We start from the raw sequence: 13,945 nt of genomic DNA, 5'->3' as shown, positions 1-13,945 counted from the left end.
GTCTATGGCGACGGGCAGGCGTGCGGACTCGTCGGTTTGTCGGTTCCCAAGGCGAGATTCGCTGCAGATACATTCATCGGGGGCGCGCGTGGGGTGACAGGGGGCGGCGCAGACGTACCCGGATTAGACGCGGGGCGGGCAATCAGCTCGTCCAAAATTGCCACGGATAAAGAGACAGAGAGTAGGTTCTGGGGGCTCGCGCCAGCTCGATCCACATGCGCCGAGCCAGGAGCAGCGTACGGATCTTTTGATAGATTTGGTGGGGCAGGGGGCGCCGCACCGCCATCATGATGCATGGGGTGGGCCAGCGGTGCATGCGCAGCAGGGCGGACGTGGTGCAAGCGTGCAACCGAGGTGGGCTGCAGTGTCGTGCGGGTCTGGAGATGCCGACGCTCAAAGGGGCCAAGAATGGAGTCTAATCGAGGGGGCAATGTAGGGTAAGCAAACTTAGTGTAATGATGGAAAAAAACGACTGCAGTGAGCAATGGCTTGTTCGAGCTGGTCAAAGAGGAAGATCCGAAACCCTTCAAAACCTATGGACCCCAGATTGAGGATTTAATTTTAATTGATCGGGAGAGGACGCCAGACTTGTACACATGATCATGAACTTTGACTGCTAGAAAATCTTGTTTGACCGAAAAGCAGTGGTTTAGGGCATATTCTACTAATAGTTCATTATATTAGGCCTAACATTAATTGGTAGGAAGGTGACCCAAAACAAATGCGTGTGTTGGGTGTAATTTTCATGTGGTGTAAGCTGGCAGGAGCGGATAACATTAAGCATACGGTAGAAAAAGCTTATACCAGGCCGTTGATGACGCTCCTTAGAGAGAACAATAGTTGTGGACGCAGGTGGCAGCAGAGCAGGATCGACTGCCGTCGGCGAGGAAGACGTAGGCCCGATAGACGACGGCGAGGCCGACCCCGATGGTGAGCATGAAGCACGCCCCATAGGCCCACGCCAAGGGAAGCGGAGTAGGATGCCCAGCTTGTGAAAGTCACCCATAGAAGTGATGAGCGCGGCAACGCCAGTCGAAGCCATAGTGAAAGAGAAGCAGGAATCTCCGTCGTCCATGACGTTGAATTGGTGGTGGATGCCGCCAAATAGGCAAGCTAGGATGAGACCCATCGTGGTGGCATCAAGGGTGAAAGGGAACTGTATGATGCGCGCATACATGCGGCATCCATGCGGTTGGTTTGGCGGACGCTGGGAGACGAGCGAGCGACATTGTGCCCATGCTATGCATTCAAAGTGGAGACCCAGATCCTCTGGAATTTGGAGCAGGTGAGCCAACAGCATGCATGTGGCAATGTGGGGCGGAGAAGGTGGGATCGGAGGTAGGGTTCTCACAAAAGAGAAGGACTATGCGCATAAGCAGAGTGTGGATTGTGCGAGGATGATCTCTGCTATACGCGCAGAAGCAACATGGAAGCGATAAACGAGGGGAGAGCATTGGGCAACGAAGAAATCAGCGGCAGCACCGCCAAGGACAGCCTGAAGTAGGGCGGCGATGATAGTGGCATCAAGGAGGCGGTTGGAGTAGTGGAAGATGATGTAGAGCGGCGAGGCAAGGTGGACGGCGGGGGTGGTGATGTCTAGGCGGAGGTAGTATGAGGCATCATCCTCGAACTCCAAGCCCATGGCATTGCCACAACCCAGGAAGCAGCGGAGCGCAACCTGCCCGGCTTTCACATAAGGCGGGTCAAAGAATGGCGATGGTGGAGGAGCTACTGTGGGGAGGAGCTCGTCTAGAGGACTGGTGGCTAGAGTTGGCTCCGGCGAGAAGGTGGCCGGTGGTTTTTTGGTGGCTGGTGGTTGGCCCTCCTCCGGTGAGATGGAGGAGGGGGGAGCGGGAGCGGGAGCCATCAAGAACCTTAATGAAAACTTAGGAAGAAAGAAACTCGAGCTAGCACGACGCGTGCGCATCGACACAGGTTTCCGAATCACGATCATGCTGGAAAAGTTTTTCTTCCGCAAGCTCGACAATTTCTTTAGTCAACGCTTGAGAATTTGGATCCTCCTCGACCACCAGTTTACACATCAACATCATGTCACCATCATCTCCTTGCTGGGCAATGAGCGCCTTCTGCTTCGGTGCTTCCTCGCGGTCAGCCTTGAAGTGACCGACGGCGTATGACGAGGGGGGGGGGGGGGGGGGGGGGGGGGGGGGGGGGGGGGGGGGGGGGGGGGGGGGGGGGGGGGGGGAAGAGGTTATGGCAGCAAATGTAATGCACAATACAGAAGAGTTATTATATATTACAAAAACAAACTGGAAATTGACGCCAGTTCAGGCAGGCAGCCAGGCATTGGACCAACAGCCAGGCATGATTATTACATGCATAAAGGCAACATGAGCTTCTTACTCCGCTCCCAATTCCATTGGACCATTATTCATATGCATGCGATATCAATGTAAGAGCAAATCACACCAGCTGTCCTCTTCAGTTAGAGTTAGGTGATGTTGTTTTGTTGTCAAGCTGCTGCTTCCTAAAATACGCCCTCCTCATCAACAGGTCATCAGTGACATGAAGAGCGCCAAACACCCCACCGATTTGGCTCTGTGCATTGCATTCCTCGACCGAGGAGTAGTCCGAGCAACAATTTCCGTAACATTTTCAATTTGGGTCAAATTGCTCAAAGAAGCCCGCGTCGTTGGCGGTTTCGAGCGTCGCCGGGAGCGTCTTGATGTGCTTGGATAGTATGGCGAGGTCGTCGAGGCAGTCGGTGACGCACTTGGAGGGTTTCTTGATGGCCTTGGCGAATGCGGCGGCCTCCGCCGCCTTCTTGGCGACGACTTGGACTGACATTGCGATCACGTCCTTCACTTGAGGCGTCCTGACATCTAGGTTGTTTAGTAGCAGATCGGTGCACTCAAATTTGTACGTAGCAGTCGCGCATGTGGCATTGATGGCTTCAATGCTGGGCCCAGGCTCTTGGTCCGATCGAACAACTGCAGGGGCGACAGCGATGGCGATGCCGATGACGATGGCAAGCAGAGCCGAGGCGGTGTAAGGCAGCAGAGAAATGGCCATGGTAGTCGATGAATGGATGATCTTTCTCTCCCTCTCTATTGTTATATGATGGATATATTTGGTCGGGTGGGTGGGTGTGTGCGCACTTGCAGCGAGAGAGCAGATTAGCTAGCTGGTGTTCCCCTTCTTATATAGGCATACACATACACCAGATAGATAGATAGATAGATAGATAGATAGATAGATAGATAGATAGCACCGCATGCATGCTTCCTTGCTTTTGGACGCCTATTTTTAGTAGCTCGGCCAATTTCAGCGCTGGCAGTTGAGAAGGAGCTACCTAATTTAGTTGTGGCCACATAACAATCAAAATAATAGTTGTGGCCATGAATCCATCGACTTGTTCTCCCTACCTAATATAGAATTATAGATAGACGACAAGCTTGCTGGCTAGATTATCTTTTCCTCCAACCCTTGCTATGTGGGCATTTCCTATTTGGCGCTGCAGGCGCCCGTTACAGTGCAATTTGCAAACGGGCGCCTGCAGCAGTCCAAACTGGGCCGGCCCATTCTATTTTTTCCTTCTTGATTTTCTTGTTCTTCGAATGTAAAAAAAGAGCGCAGGGTGGAGAATCGAACTCGCAACTCGGTTTATAATTTTTCTCTTTTTATTTCGTTCTTCAGCTCGGTTTATTCAATCAAGAGTGTACAGGTAGATAATTTTTCTCTTTTTATTTCGTTCTTCAGCTCGGTTTATTCTTTTTCCCTTTTTCTTATTTTTTTTATATTTTATTTATTGCGCGCTTTTTAAAATTTCTGAAGTTTTCCTTTAAATTTGTTAACTTTTTTGAAAATCAATGAACTTTTTTATAAATTGTTGAACTTTTCTTCAAATTCGATGAACTTTTTTGAATTTTGATGAACTTTTTCAAATTCGATGAATTTTTTTGAATTTTGCTGAACTTTTTCAAATTTGATGAAAGTTTTACGAAATTCAATGAACTTTTTTTAAAAAATTCTATGAACTTTTTTCAAATTCTATGAACTTTCTTCAAATTCGATGAACTTTTTTAAAATTCATGAATTTTTTTCAAATTAAATGAACTTTTTTCAAATCCGATGAACTTTTTTGAATTCATGAACTTTTTCAATTTTTGTGAACTTATCCTTTCAGTTCATGAATTATATGAATGCCTTTTCAAATTGATGTATTCCTTATTCAAAAAAATTAAGCAGTGCCCTCCAGCATTGGTATTCTCATGGGCAAGATGACCAAGACTCCGTTCTTCGGAACAATGGAGCGGGCAACAGATTTGTTGGAAATCATACATACTGATGTATGTGGTCCGATGAATATTGAGGCTCGCGACAGGTATCATTATTTTCTGATCTTCACAGATGATTTGAGCAGACATGAGCATATCTACTTGATGAAACACAAGTCTGAAATATTTGAAAAGTTCAAAGAATTTCAGAGTGAAGTGGAGAATCATAGTAACAAAAATAAAAGTTTCTACGATATGATCGCGGAAATAAAATATTTGAGTTACGAGTTTGGCCGTCAGTTAAAACAATGTGAAATAGTTTCACTACTCACGCCACCTGGAACACCACAACATAATGGTGTGTCCGAACGTCATAACCGTACTTTATTAGATATGGTGCGATCTATGATGTCTCTTACCGATCTACCACTATCGTTTTGGGGTTATGCATTAGAGACAGCTGCATTCACATTAAATAGGGCACCATCTAAATCCGTTGAGACGACACCGTATGAACTATGGTTTGGCAGGAAACCTAAGCTGTCGTTTCTTAAAGTTTGAGGTTGCAATGCTTATGTGAAAAAGTTTCAACTTGATAAGCTCAAACCTAAATCGGAGAAGTGCGTATTCATAGGATATCCAAAGGAAACTATTGGATACACCTTCTATCACAGATCCGAAGGCAAGACTTTTGTTGCTAAATTTGGAAACTTTCTAGAGAAGGAGTTTTCTCTCGAAAGAAGTGAGTGGGAGGAAAGTAGAACTTGATGAGGTAACTGTAGCTGCTCCCTTATTGAAAAAAAAGTTCATCACAGAAATCTGTTCTTGTGACTACTACACCAATTAGTAAGGAAGCTAATGATGATGATCATGTAACTTCAGATCAAGTTACTACCGAATCTCATAGGTAAACCAGAGTGAGATCCGCACCAGAGTGGTACAGTAATCCTTTTCTGGACGTCATGTTACTTGACCATTACGAGCCTACGAACGATGAGGAAGCGATGATGAGCCCAGATTCCGCAAAATGGCTTGAGGTCATGAAATCTGAGATATGATCCATGTATGAGAACAAAGTATGGACTTTGATGGATTTGCCCGATGATCGGGAAGCCATAGAAAATAAATAGATCTTCAAGAGGAAGACGGACGCTGATAGTAGTGTTACTATCTACAAAGCTAGAATTGTTGCAAAAGGTTTTCGACAAGTTCAAGGTGTTGACTACGATGAGAGTTTCTCACTCGTATCTATGCTTAAGTCTGTCCGAATCATGTTAGCAATTGCCGCATTTTATGAAATATGGCAAATGGATAAACAAAACTGCATTCCTTAATGGATTTATTAAAGAAGAGTTGTATATGATGCAACCAGAAGGTTTTGTCAATCCTAAAGGTGCTAACAAAATATGCAAGCTCCAGCGATCCATCTATGGACTGGTGCAAGCATCTCGGAGTTGGAATACACGCTTTGATAAGTTGATCAAAGCATATAGTTTTATACAGACTTGCGGTGAAGCTTGTATTTACAAGAAAGTGAGTGGGAGCACTACAGCATTTCTGATAAGTATATGTGAATGACATATTGTTGATCGGAAATAATGTAGAATTATTCTGCAAAGCATAAAGGAGTATTTGAAAGGAGTTTTTCAAAGAAAGACCTCGGTGAAGCTACTTACATATTGAGCATCAAGATCTATAGAGATAGATCAAAACGCTTGAGAAGTTTTTTCAATGAGTACATACCTTGACAAGATTTTGAAGTAGTTCAAAATGGAACAGTCAAAGAAAGAGTTCTTGCCTGTGTTACAAGGTGTGAAATTGAGTAAGACTCAAAACACGACCACGACAGAAGATAGAAAGAGAATGAAAGTCATTCCCTATGCCTTGGCCATAGGTTCTATAAAGTATGCCATGCTGTGTACCAGATCTATTGTATACCCTACACTGATTTTGGCAAGGGAGTACAATAGTGATCTAGGAGTAGATCACTGGACAGCGGTCAAAATTATCCTTAGTGGAATAAGGATATGTTTCTCAATTATGGACGTGACAAAAAGGGTTCGTCGTAAAGGGTTACGTCGATGCAAATTTTGACACTGATCTAGATGACTCTAAGTCTCAATCTGGATACATATTGAAAGTGGGAGCAATTAGCTAAGAGTAGCTCCGTGCAGAGCATCGTTGACATAGAAATTTGCAAAATACATACGGATCTGAATATGGCAGACCCGTTGACTAAACTTCTCTCACAAGCAAAACATGATCACACCTTAGTACTCTTTGGGTGTTAATCACATAAGCGATGTGAACTAGATTACTGAATCTAGTAAACCCTTTGGGTGTTGGTCACATGGCCACAGAGGACCTTGGCGGTCACCCGGCAAGCCTTGCCGCGGGATGCTGCGACTGCCCGTGCACAAGTTCGGGATACTAGGGTACCCCTACTCTAGTACACCGACAGGGGAGTTACGGGAATACGAGGAAGAATCAATGGGCCTTAATGGGCCTTAGTGGAAAGGAGCAGGAGGTGGCGCGCGCCCCTCCCAAGCCCAGTCCGAATTGGACAAGGGGTTTGGGGCGCGGCCCCTCTCTCCCTTCCTTCCCCTCTTCCCCCCTTTCCCCTCTTCTCCTAGTTGGACTAGGAAAGGTGGAAACCTACTCCAACTAGGAGTAGGAATCCTACTCCTCCTTGGCGTGCCCACAAGGGCCGGCCGGCCTCCCCCTTGCTCCTTTATATACGGGGGCAGGGGGCACCCCATAGACACACAAGTTGATCGACGTGATCATATTCTTAGCCGTGTGCGGTGCCCCCTTCCACCATAATCCTCGATAATATTGTAGCGGTGCTTAGGCGAAGCCCTGCGACGGTAGTACATCAAGATCGTCACCACGCCGTCGTGCTGACGAAACTCTTCCCCGACACTTTGCTGGATCGGAGTCCAGGGATCGTCACTGAGTTGAACGTGTGCTAAAACTCGGAGGTGCCGTAGATTCGGTGCTTGATCGGTCGGGCCGTGAAGACGTACGACTACATCAACCGCATTTGCTAACGCTTCCGCTGTCGGTCTACAAGGGTACGTAGATCATACTCTCCCCTCTTGTTGCTATGCATCACCATGATCTTGCGTGTGCGTAGGAAATTTTTTGAAATTACTACTTTCCCCAACAGCCTATTGGTCCCGGTTGGTGCCACCAACCGGGACCAAAGGGTCTCCTGCCTGGGCTCTGCGCATTGCCCACGTGGAGGCCCATCAGTCCCGGTTCTGGGTTGAACCGGGACTAAAGGGTCGGGGCATTAGTACCGACACTTTAGTCCCGGTTCGGGAACCGGGACTAAAGGCCCTTACGAACCGGGACTATAGGCCCTTTTTCTACCAGTGTGAGGATCTCTAATCCAGCATTTAGCACCGAAGACTTTGAAATAACTCACATTGGGTTTCTTGTTAGTGAGGAGTTCATAGGCAGTCTTCTTGAAGAATTTGTGAAGATATACTCTGCTGATGATGTGGCACGTAGTATCAATTGCATCAATCCAGAAACAACGAGGCGTTTTGTATTCATCAAGCATAGTGTAGGCCATCTCAGCAAGAGTCCTGTTCTTGTGCTCCACGACGCCATTCTGCTGAGGAGTATAAGGAGCAGATAACTCATGAGTAATACCAAGATCATCAAGATAGTCATGGAGACCAAAATTCTTGAACTCAGTTCCATTGTCACTTCTGATGTGCTTGATCTTCACACCAAAGTTGGTTGAAGCCCTCGAGGAAAATCGTTTGAAGACTTCCTGCACTTCATGTTTGTAAGTAACAATGTGTACCCATGTGTAACGAGAGTAATCATCAACAATAACAAAGCCATATTGAGATGCATCATTCGAAACTGTAGAATAATGGTTAGGACCGAAGAGATCCATATGAAGCAATTCGAATGGTCGAGTAGTGGTCATGATAGTCTTCGCTGGATGCTTAGCCTTGGTCATCTTCCCAGCTTCACAGGCTCCGCATAAGTGATCCTTGAGGAATTTGACATTCTCAATGCCAATGACATGCTTCTTATTTGCAAGAGTGTGCAAATTCCTCATGCCTGCATGACCAAGTCGTCGATGCCATAGCCACCCTTCTGAAGCTTTTGCAAGCAGGCACACAGCTGGTTGTGGTCCTGTAGAGAAATCAACAATATACAAGTCTCCTCTCCTAAAGCCTTCAAAGACTTTGGAATTGTCAGCTTCCATGATCACAATTCATCAGATCAATTTCATCAAGCAATGCAACAGATAAAACAGTATGAGGACATGAGAAATGAAAGTTCATTTCTTCATGATTAGCCTGCATCCTATCAGGCAATTTTTCAGGTCTCCAGCAAATTCTTCAGACGTTCATGCACGTCTGAAAACCTGACCCTGCAGAAGAGATTAGTTCTTTTTATTCACCACCCACATCTGAAGGGTTGGCAAAGAGTTCTTCATTCTGCGAGGTCCGTACGAGAAATGTGGCATAGAAGCCAGCCCATTTCATTTCACATAAGAGGTGTTAGGGTAAGCATATGAATAAGCAGAGATATTCTTCGAGGACTTATGAACATAATGGTTAGAAGAATAATGCTCATATTCATAGCCCTTAGCTCTTCCCTGCGAAACAGAGTTGTTAGCATGATGATATTCATATGAGGACTTTGATCCTTTTGAGGAATTTGATCCATGTGAGGAATTTGGTCCGTACAAGGACATGGATCTACATGAAGAATTTGGTCCATATGAAGAATTTGATCTGGGGTTCCTATTCTTCATAGGTGGTGTCATGAGGACATTCACCTGAAGACTTTCAAGACACCTTTTGGGAACCCAGATTTTCTTCATAGGGGAACCGTTCCCGCAGTAAGTACCAACATATCTAGCAAATACTTCACCATTCTGATTTTTGAACAGTTTATAGTTGGAGTCGAATGACTCATCAGAAGAATGAGGAGATTCACATGTAAAGCCAGATAGATTAGATGGATCAACTGGAGGTCCCTTTGCAGCCACCCATGATGTTTGAGCTCCATCGAATGCTTGTCTCGCCAATTGCTTCGAGTAGTTACCTTCTTGCTAGTAAAAAGATAAAGCCAGACAACCAATATGCTTCAGAGAGAAACATGATCCAAATACGTTGCCACAGAGAAGAAGAAAACTGCATACAAAAACAATAACCAAAAGAAAATATAGCTTAAAGAGGAAGCACAAACCTTGATAGGCAAAACAGCAAACGATGAACAAGCGGCAGTTTAGAAGAGCAGGCAACAACATCACCTGTAAAAGTATTCAGAAACCAACAAGCCAGATCAAGCAAATAATTTGGTAGCATAAGGATGCTCCATTTTTTATGTAGTATGTATGTATCCATGATTTACAGATACTGAAGCTAGACCGTAAAGGCTACTTTCTTAATTTACACTTGCAGTATCACATACCAAAATGGATGCAGTTTTTACATGTAGTAATTAGACTGTTAAAAGGAAAATGTAAATCTATAGATGCTAGAACATATGAATGTTCTTTAACTTGTAGAATATTGATCCAAGAGCATACCATTGGCTCCACGCCTCTGCCTGCTCTCAAGTAAGGTTTCTGTTTCATTTTCAAAAAGGGTTTCAGTGTATAATCACTTTGAGTCATCGGTTACAGAACAACATTCAAAGTCGTATGAATCTACAGCAACATTCAGACAAGTGATTCAGCGAACTTCCACAAAATATTTGGAGCTAATTCAACATTGATCGGTCACTGGTCCAGTAAACAAATTATACTTTCTAGTTAAAATACATCATGTTTTTACTAATATGCAGAGCAGCTTTAGCACCCATTAATCACTGGCTCGGGAAAAGAAATTCCGGTTGCTATTTAAACTACTGATGGCAAAGGTATTTAAACTACTGATGACAATGGGATTCAAAACTGTACATTTAGTCATCTCTCATCATAGTGCGTCTTTTTTCCATTTAGTGAGAACTTGCAAATTCCTTCGAATCGCAACAACAGCTAGCACACAAGCAAGCTTCTAGCATCGCCTCCTGATGTTCTCTTCAGGTATTTCAGTTCTTCACTGTGAAGGAACAAAAATAATCAGGCAAGCATGTATAAAAACAATAAGAAGATGGTGTATTGCATTTTGCAACCCACAGAAAAAAAATCTAGATATCCTTCCTTTATTAGCAAGCAACAACCATTACCTGGTGCATATATAAACAATCTACTGGACTTTATAATCCATAGATTAATTATCTGTGTAGTTAGCTGTCCTTTATTAGCAAGGAACAACTATTACTTGATGCATATATTTCTCTCAAAGTACTAACCTGAGCAGGTACTGCAGTCTATTGGGAATTATCAAGAAGGTACAAAAACTGGGCACACTACAAACATGGATATCAATCAACGACATATGAGCACTCAATCAACCAGGAAGCAAACCACCAGGACAAGCATAAGTAAACAAGAACCCACTTTTTCCTAACGAGATCCGATGAAAAAACCCACAAACAGCACGACAGGTATAGCAGGCAAACACCAAAACATATAGACAGCAAGCTGGCTGTACAAACGCCCGAATTCATGGACTATCTACCAAGAACTAAACAATCAGGCCAATTAGAGCATATCTAACCTTGTTGGTTAACAGCATGGATGTCGCACGAACCATCAGCCCGAGCAGCGAGCCGAAGGATGAACAACGTACTGGACGATCTTGCACCAGCAAGGGAAGGAGAAATAAAAGAGGAAAACAGAACAGCACGACGTAAGCTAAAGCAAAGTTAACAGGGCCATACAAAAAGCAAAACGAGGGCGGCATCGAACCTCAACCGTAAGCAACAGCCGAAGGAATGAGAGCCATGCCGAGGAGGCAGATCCGCCACTCCTCTCCACCTTCCCCATTCGTCGGCCTCCGCATATGGTCTAAATTAATAAATGAGCCAATTTGAGGAGTTGTTATCCTCCAAACAATACTCAGATAATTCTATTTTCTATGATGATAATTATGTACCTACAGATTACTCGGCATACCAAATTTCTCCAATCGGGTACTTCTCTCCGCGACACATGAATATACGAGCAACTAATTTTCTTGGTCCTATTTATTTGTTCTCCTATCTGCAAATATCATGTTTAGGAAGTCCACATATTAGTAATTTCAGAGACGTACATTAGAGAAAATGCCCAGCTAACAATCCAATTAGATATACATGTGCATGTATGTCTATACACCTAGCAACCATAGCAAGCCATGAACAGCAAGTTGCAAAGGAACTGTAAGAAGAAGGAATCTAGGGAAAAACTCAGCCCCAAATCAGATTAGCCAATGAAGAAAACTGCCACTGTTTTGACCACGGAATTCGACCAGACAAGAGAAAATCAATAGAGAACAAGACGTAATCACCTGTAGACTGTAGTCAAGCCGCCCTGGAAGGCGAGGTCGCCGGTGCAGGCCGACGCCGGCGGAGACCCTCTCCCATTCGAAGACGCACCTCCCTCTCTCTCCTACAGATCGAATCCAGCGCCGCCACCATCGCCGGGAAGCTCACCTCCGCACCCATGGCAGAGGAGATGCGGGAGGGGGGTGGGGGAACAGACGAGGCAAGGAAGCACCGCCGCCTCCCCCTGCGACATGTGTTGGAACCACCACTATGCCTCGAACTCGTCCTCAGGTCACTGCTGCACCGCGCACGAATAAGAGGGCGAAGCTCCTAGCCGAGGCCCCCGGCCACTGCGCGTGAAGAAGAGGGGCACAGCTACTGCTCCCCTCATCCGGATCGAGGCCACGCCCTCCCCTCCATGGCTATCCTCCTCGGTTGCGACCGTTTCTCCATCGTCGACCAGCAGAGACGGCGACTTCTGCCTCTTCGCACCGCTGCGCGCCCCGCCATGTCCTCCACTCCTTGCCGCCGGCCACCAGCTCTCCGACCGGCCCAAGCTCACAGCCTAGCCTGTGTGGAGGCAGGGGAGGAGGAGGTGGTGGAGGCAGAGGTGGAGGAGAAGAGGCGGCCGAGAGGGAGGTGGGATGAGGGAGACAGAGGAGATATTTTTACTGTAGAGAGAGGGCTGGCCAATCATGGGTTGAACTGTTATGGCGAATAAAAGGAGACGTGGCTGGTGCCGCTAGTTGGGCGCAGTGGCTTATCCTTTATATGTTCAATGCGCTGTTGACGTCCCTCCTAGACTGGTCGGCAGCACCGCAGCTGTAGCTGAGCTCACGTCCGCACACAGACCACCAGGCCAAACCCCACGCAGGCCACCAGGCAATGTGCCTTGCCCATTACCACCAAAGATTCAAATCGCGGGCAAAGTCATTTCGCGGCTGGCTTGGCCAGCCGCTGTAGCCCGCAATAGCGGCCGCTAAGCACTTTCGCGGGAATAGTGCATGTGCTTGTCATTCTGAAGTCTCAAGTAGTACATGTGCATATTTGTCTCAGAAAACAGAGGATTTTCACTAAAAAACAGGGGATTTTCAGTAGAAAACATGTATAAATTTAGAAAACAAGTGTTCACAAATCAGCTGCAGTCTAGGTCTACTAGCTGTTCTGCTACTAAACCAAATGGCAAACGAGTGAATGAAGGACAGAGAGGATTGGAGGACTCATAGACGTCGTTTTGCAGAGGTCCTTCGTCGCCGATCGCAGCCTTCCTGACCGTGGTGTGAAGCTATGGGGCGGAACGTGGTCGCAGCCCACTATTGCAGAAACTGCCCGGAGTCTTGGGCGTCGCCTTGCCGTCACTGCTTCCGGTCAAGCAACGGCCGGCCTGCCGAGCGCACCTGTGAGTAACCACGCAGCCGCCACAATGTTTTCGGTGGAGGGAAGGAAAGGAACGGGAAGAGAGGGAGACGATGCTAGGTTTCTGGAAGAGCTCCTCTGGCTTATCGGGGCAAAATTTGGGCCAAGCCCTTTTTGGGCCTCTCTTTCGGCCTGTCCTAGCTAAATTGCAGCAATAGCGAAGGGATTTAGCGCCGTTTCGTCCAGCGATTGCGCCATGATCGCTCGAGTTTCGCCCGCGATTTAAAACTTTGATTACCACCCGCGGATTGGCCTGTCTCCTGGTCCGGCTCCTCTTCTGATGCGTCACATGGGCCTACCTCTTTTGCTTTGCATGATGAGACGTTGCTGCTGCTGCATGTGGTCGTACGTACTTTGGCGCTTCCGTAAGCCAACTCCATGCATGAACTGGATGATACGCCTCGCTCGCCTGATGCAGCGTGCGTAGTGTCCGGAGCGTCTCAGCTCGCGCCGTACATGCCTTTGTACGCGTCTCCCAATGCGTGTCCTGGCGCGCCCCGTCTCGCGCCTTGGATTTCCGATGCACCGCCCGCCCTGCTCGTCACACCTGGTATGAATGTAACTCGCAGTACATCTGGCTCTTCTGGCACGACCACATCTGTGTGCCTTGTGTCATGGTCTTTAGGCGCCATGTTTTCGCCTACTTCTAGCATGATCACACCATCACGCCTTGTGTCGTGGACTTCTGGCCCCACTTTTTCGCCTATTCTTAGAATTTCTGAACTGCTCTTTCGACCACAGCTGGCCTTTCTCGGAGGCACCGCACAAACACTGCTTCTCCATGGCCGTGCACATGTAGCTATCGTGGCATCCGCTCCAGCAAAGTTGGCACTTACGTCCATAGCACTGACATAAGTTTCGGAATCACTCCCCGCATCTGTAGCTTCGACACAGGTTTCTTT

At 46.6% G+C, this 13,945-nt stretch overlaps 2 pseudogenes; both read right to left on the bottom strand.

Annotated features, from left to right (window-relative positions):
* Window positions 1-664: 664 nt before the first annotated feature.
* LOC125533260 lies at window positions 665-1,867 on the bottom strand (annotated as a pseudogene).
* A 575-nt stretch (window positions 1,868-2,442) lies between these two features.
* On the bottom strand, window positions 2,443-3,033 carry LOC125533259 (annotated as a pseudogene).
* Window positions 3,034-13,945: the final 10,912 nt, after the last annotated feature.

The sequence above is a fragment of the Triticum urartu genome, chromosome 1 (assembly GCF_003073215.2).
Source record: "Triticum urartu cultivar G1812 chromosome 1, Tu2.1, whole genome shotgun sequence".
In the NCBI taxonomy this organism is placed as follows: domain Eukaryota; kingdom Viridiplantae; phylum Streptophyta; class Magnoliopsida; order Poales; family Poaceae; genus Triticum; species Triticum urartu.
The sequence above is the reverse complement of the archived record's forward strand: the minus strand, read 5'-3'. Positions and strand labels throughout refer to the sequence as shown.